The sequence below is a fragment of the Myotis brandtii genome, unplaced genomic scaffold (genome assembly GCF_000412655.1).
Source record: "Myotis brandtii unplaced genomic scaffold, ASM41265v1 scaffold940, whole genome shotgun sequence".
Taxonomy (NCBI): domain Eukaryota; kingdom Metazoa; phylum Chordata; class Mammalia; order Chiroptera; family Vespertilionidae; genus Myotis; species Myotis brandtii.
The window spans coordinates 870845-877020 of record NW_005371877.1 but is presented as its reverse complement, the minus strand read 5'-3'; the positions used below and the strand labels follow the sequence as shown (position 1 = coordinate 877020).

Here is a 6176-nt window from a genome sequence, read left to right as displayed (position 1 = left end):
GAGGTGCGGAACGCCCCTGTGGGGGCCGAGGGCCCTCCCCCGGCCCCCTTTCTCCGGGCCGCCTTTCTCAGAAGCTTCTGCAGAACCAGGTTGTCCTTCCCGGGCTTCGGTAGCAGTGGCGGTGGGGGCGCAGGGGGCCCCTGGAGGCACAGGCCCACCGCTTCAGGGGGCGTCGAGGCAGCAGAGATGAGCATGGTTGCACTCTGGGTGGGGAGGGACAGCCGTCAGCCAGCCCTCCTCCCCCCCGTGCCCCTCCCGCCTCCGTGTCCGGAAGGACCACCGGGGCCCTGCTTCCCAGCCCTGGGCCCCCGCCAGGTGCGCTCTAGGCACGTCCGTCTGCATCAGCAACTCTGTGTGGGCGGCTGTGCCGTCACTCGGGTTAGGAACGAGCCCACAGGGGCCCCGTCGCCGGTGGGTGATGAACGAGGGCTGGAGCGCAGCTGGGGCCGGGAGACCCACCGGCCAGCTCCAAGTGGGGGGCACGTGCTGGGCCGGGCGCCCGTGAGGGCAGGAAGAGCACCGCCCGCACACGCGTGAGGGGCGCCCTGCCGTCGCCGGCCCGACCACAGGCGCGTCCGCTGCGAGCCAGCGGTGAGGGTGGCGGCCAGGGGCTCTGAGTGAGGGGCTGTATCATCAGAGGTCGAGGGGCCTAGAGGTGGGAGCAATTTTCGCTGAGCTGTGCTAAACGGACCTTCCCGCAGACCTCCTGGCTGGGGTGGTCCCGGCCAAGCCGCCCGCCCTGGTTTCTGGGCGCCATGTGCGAGCAAGGACGTTGACAAATGGTGTCTGGGCCGAGCCAGAGGCCGCTGGTGTGGGGGAGGAGGGAGGCCTGGGGGCCGCTGGCTCCGCCAGGCAGGAGTGGATGGGCCCGGGGAGGGGTCTGCCGGGGGCTCAATCTGGGCTGCTGTCTGCCTCTGAGAGGCTGGGACCCCAGCAACCACAGGGACCCCAGATCTATGTGTGAAGTTGAAGTTCTTGGGCGGGGCGGCGCTCAGCCCCAGGACAGAGTGGATTGTGGGAGGCGGCCGGGTGGCTGCCAGGCCAGCCGTGATGGGCAACATACTCTGGGCCTTGAGGTCCGGGTAGCAGACCTCCAAGGGGGAGGCAGAGACTGGAGCAGGGGCTGCTCTTGGTGGGAGGGGGTGTGGGTAGGCCAGGGTGGCCACCAGAGCGGGGCTGGAGGCTGGGTGGGGCAGGGTGCCCCTTGGGACTGCAGCCTAACACCCCCTCGCCTGTGTTTCAGCTGTCCTGAGCCGGGTGCAGGCTGGGGGCTCCCCCCACACTCCCCACCCATGCTCCCGGGGAGTCCAGCCAGATGCCCACCCAGCCCTGCCGAAGAAGCCGCTTCCCATTGCCTGCCTGGCTGCCCACACCCTCCAACACCTGCCACTGCCACCACCTCTGTCCCTGGACCTCCGGCCTCTCTCCCCTCCGCTCCCTGACCCACCGGCTCTGCCTCTCACAGCCCGGGAGGAATGGGATTCTCACTGGTGCTTGGCTAAGGGGACCATCCCCAGAGGCCACACCCCCACGAGGCAGGGGTGTCCTGTGCAGAGAGCACACCAGCCAGGGGACATCCCCGTCAGGAGCCACCGATGCCTGTGCAGGACACTCCGGCCCTGCGTCCCTCCCTGCCTCCTGCTTGCAGCCCCTCCATTTGTGCAATAAAGCTCTTTCTGTCCCCACACGCTGGCCCTTCGCTGCTCACTAACTGGGGGGAGGGACATGGGAGCAGGGCTGGCCGAGGGGCAAGGGCCACCCCCGACATGGTGGTGGGACGCAGGCCTCTAGCCTCTGGATTCAGACACCCAGTCCTGTCCCGTGGCTTCTGGGATTAGACCCTTGGATCTGAGGTGTGTGGTGGCCTAAATCCCAGCACACATGATGGGTGGGGGACAGCCCCCCTCTTCCAGAGTGTCTGTGATGTCTCCCCCTTGACGGGCCTGAGAGAAACTTCATAGCACCCAAAACAGTGTGCCCCTCCGGTCTGTGCACCCCCTGAGGACAAGACCTGCCTTGGGGTCATGCCCCATCCTAGTACCCAGGAGTTGCTCAGTGAAGGTTTGATGGATGGACAGATGTCTGAATGATGGATGATGGATGGATGGATGGACAGACAGACCTGTGGGTGGGTGGGTGGATGGATGGATGGGTGGATGATGGATGGATGGATGGATGGATGGATGATGGGTAGGTGAATGGATGGGTGGGTGGATGATGGGTGGATGAATAGATGGATGGATGGGTGGATATATGGATGGACAGATGGATGATGGATGGATGCACAGACAGATGGATGGATACGTGCATGAAGAGATGGATGAATGGGTGGGCAGATGATGGGTGGATGAATGGATGGATGGATGGGCCTGTAGAGGAATGAGAGGTAGATGGGCAGGAAATGGCTGTGTGAAGAGTAAATGGGAGAAGAATTGGTCAGATAAACACATGCTGCCCAGACAGTGGCTGGCTGGCTGGGTGGGTGGTAGATACATGGGTGGAAAGATGGGTATAGATGGATGGATGATGACAAAGAAGAAGGGAGGGAGATAGACAGTGGTCATGAGAATGGATGTATAAAAGTAAGTGGGTGGGTGGGTGAGTGGACACGTGTGAAGTGGGAGGCGGAGGGGGGGTCCACCCTGCTCCCCCTCCTCTCACTGGGCCTGCACGTGCCCTGACTTTGGGCCCTGCGCCCTCCGTGTCCGGGGAGCCCCTTGCAGAGCTGGCAGGACCTTGGCCTGGACCCTGGGTGTTCTGGGTTGGCTCTGCTCAGAGCCTCCGTTGCTAAAGTCTTCATGGTCAAAATCTTCCAGCCTCCCAAGACAGAGTAAACATGTCGGCGCAGAAGTGTTAAACTCAAAAGTCCTGGCACCTCTCTCACTCTGGCCCACCTCTGAGGCCGTGTCTGGTGTTCTCTCCCTTCCCGCAGCTGGATGGGGCCTGAGCTGAGGATAGCGGGGGCAGCACAGGTCTACATCTGGGCAGTGTGCCAGGACCAGGTGGACCACCTAAGGGGAGAGAGGCAGGTGGGGTGGACAGTGCCAGGGAGGCAACCAGCCACACCGCTCTGACCCTCTCAGCCCGTCAGGGTTGTCCACACCTGGCCCAGTCTGAGTATTGCTGATGCCCACTGCTGGAGTGTCTCAGGACCAGGGGGTCAGAACCTGTCCACCATTGAGGCCGAGAGGTTCAGAGGGATCACTGCCCAAGGGGTAGCTGGCTGTCCATCCATCTATCCATCCAGCCAGCCAGCCACCCAGCCACCCAGCCACTCATCCATCCATCTATTCATCTATCCATCTACCCCCTCATCCATCCATCCATCCATCCATCCACCCATCTATCCATCCATCCATCATCCATCCATCCACCCATCTATCCATCCATCCATCATCCATCCACTTATCTGTCTGTGCATCCATCCATTATCCATCCAGAGTGAGGCCCCACCATCCGTTCTCTTACCTGAGAGGCCTCATCCCACCCCCCTGCTCCGGGCACCAGGGCCCACGCGTGGGAGGAAGAGGAGCCCGATCTGTAGATCGCCCAGGCACCCGGGCATGTGGGGCGGCAGCTGCATGGGGATGGGGAAGTGCCATGTCAGCAGCTGGCACCTGGGCCTGGTAGAGCCGGAGCCCAAGGCCTGGCAGATGCAGCCCAGCTGGCACCCAGGTCAGTTCAGGGCTCTCGGGCCCCAGTACCCCCAACCACGCACACTGGGGGCTGGGCCAAGATCTAGGGACCCCTGCCCTCCCCAAGGTCACTCCAAGGACAGCTGGCACCAAGACACTTGGGAGCTGCCCCTCCCCGGCTCTGCTCAGCCCTCCCCCCACACCATCCCCGGGCGGAGGCCCTGCAGTCAGCCCTCACACGCTTCCTGGAGTGAAGACCAGTCGCCACCACAACCCGGGCCGGGCCACCCCTTCCCTTGCCTCAGTGCCCTTCCAGCTCCCCTGAGGCCCTGCCCTGCCTTGCCCCCTCTTCGCCCACCCCGGCCCAGCCAGGCCCAGGGACGAGTGTGGATTACCTGTTGGAGGCCCTCTGTGTCCCGCCGCCCGGCCAGCAGTGCCTGCTGGTGTGTCCGGCCGTACCACGGGCCTGGCGCCTGAGGGGAGGTCGCTGATGCCCAAAATAAAACCTGTCCCGTCCCTCTGACCTCAGCGCCCGCGCCCTGGCTCAGCCCGCTCACGGAGAGCACCTGCCAGGGGCCACGCCGCTGTGTGGGCAGCCACCCTCCTCTGCGGGCCAAGCGGGGCCACTGCAGGTGCAGCCCTTGGGAGCCCCCTGGGCCCAGCATGGGGCAGGGGCAGCGGGCAGCTCCCTGGGTGCACGGGGCTTCCCAGGCCACGCTCCAGCAGGGCCTACAGACAGCCAGCTGCCCCCAACGCTATCCCGTGCGTGTCCCTGCCACGGTGCTTGGGGAGGTCCTAGGGCTGTTGGCAGAGCGAGAGGAGCCCATCTGAGGAGGGAAGCACCCCCACCTCGGGGGTGACAGCAGGGGGCCGCTCAGGGATTACAGAGCCCACTGGGCAGAGTGGGTGCAAAATGGCTGAGGGTCAGGGCTGCATGGGGCCCAACAAACCCTTGCCCACCAAGGACCTGGACCGGTGCAGGGGAGAACACCGGGCCAGAGGGGCCCAGAGTTCCGCCCAGGAGGGTAGGGACGTCCCCCCAGCTCCGGCCTCTGGGGCTCCCCACTGCCAGCCCTCGGGGAGGTGGGCAGGGAGGGCCTCCACCTGCCGCCTCTGGCTAGGGACCGCGGGTACGTCCCTGCCTCCCTGGGGCCTTATCTCCAACTTGCAGGGGTGGGTGGGTGCAGCAAAAGCCTTCCAAGGGCCTCTGAGGCCCGGGGTGGGCACAGAGTGGGGCAGGGCCGGGCAGGCCAGCTCCCAGGCAGGTCCCCCTGCCACCCCTGCCGCCAAGGTCTAGAGGGCAGCCTCCTCCTCTGTCTCCCTGAGCCAGGGTCTGGACGGAGGTGCCAGGCTGCTCTCACCCACTCCGTGCCTTGGTCTCCCTAATTCGAGGGGCAGGGCCATGGGGACCTGTGGCCTCCCTGTGCCCTAAGAATATGCCCGCTGTCGGAGCGAGATGTGTGCTGGCTGGATGGTGCCACCTGGAGTCCTGAAAAGAAAGGGGGGACCCACAGGCACGAGGCCAAGCCCATTGTGAGGGGCACACCGAGCCCGGCCGGGAGCTCTGGGCTGACGGCAGAGGGATGGCCCCTGGCCTGGGGACGGGGGGTACCAGGCCCAGCAGTCGCTTGTCCCTCTCACCTGCATACTCCCCACACCTCAGTGGCCTGTGCCCAGAGGACCAGGTCAGGCCTGGCTGTGGCCTGCCTGCGAGGGGGGCCTCGTTGAGGATTCGGGGTCCTCCACTCCACGGGGGTCTCCAAGCCCTGGCCGCTTCCTCTGAGGGGCCGGTAGGTGGGCCGGGGCACTGTGTCATGTGCACCCCACGGTCACCAGGAACAGAGGGGCACCTGGGCTGGGGACCCCACACCTGGCTGGCCCAAGGAGAACCCTTGTGTGTCCCCGGGGCCACCCAATCCCTTCCTTCATCCTCCTCAGCCACTAAGAATGTGCCTGCTGTCGGGGCATAAAAATAGAAGCTGACACCTCCTGGGGGCGGAGGGCCCTTGCTCCTCAGCAGACGCGCCCCGTCCTCACCTCCTTGGGCCTCCTCCTGGGCTATTCCTATACTTGGTAAGGGACCCGCGTGGGCACGGCCCCGGCCACCCAGCCTTGGCCAATGGGCTGCTGGGAAAGATCAAATGTCACTATAACATAAGGGTGTGGGGCCGAGAGGGCAGCGCCCGAGCCGGTCCTGTCCACAGGGAGCTGCAGCCCTTTCTCCAGACTCAGCCAGGTGGGTACGGCCCAGGAGTCTCCATTCTAAGTGTAGCGGCCGGGAGAACCACAGGGGCACACTGGGATGCCACCAGGCAGCGGAGGCCCGAGGAGGAAGGGAACCTTCTGGAAGGTCCTGGGTGAGAGGAGGGTCCTCAGGCTGGAGCTGGAGAGAGCTGAGGGATCGGAGACAAAGTGGCCAAGAAGGGCGCCTCCTGGGGCTCTGGGCTCGAGTGGCTGTGGCTCTAATGCCGCCATTTGTACAGACGACACCCAGGCGGGGTATCCAGGCCACCAGGAATGGCCGCCGGGCGGGGTGGCTGG

The 6176-nt window shown here is 65.0% G+C and overlaps 1 protein-coding gene across 7 annotated transcripts in view; it reads left to right on the top strand.

The window, feature by feature from the left end:
• Positions 1-6176, top strand: part of LSP1 (lymphocyte-specific protein 1) — a 42552-nt gene that overhangs the window by 31390 nt on the left and 4986 nt on the right. For 2 of the 7 annotated variants that reach the window (XM_014533114.1, XM_005885933.2), the window contains exon 11: positions 1244-1687. The exons of 4 other annotated variants lie outside the window; for them this stretch is intronic. The gene's annotated coding sequence lies outside the window, so the exon portion shown is untranslated. Of the gene's footprint in view, positions 1-1243; positions 1688-5748; positions 5872-6176 lie in introns of those variants that run through there. One more of the 7 variants, XR_314693.2, reaches the window with a different exon arrangement.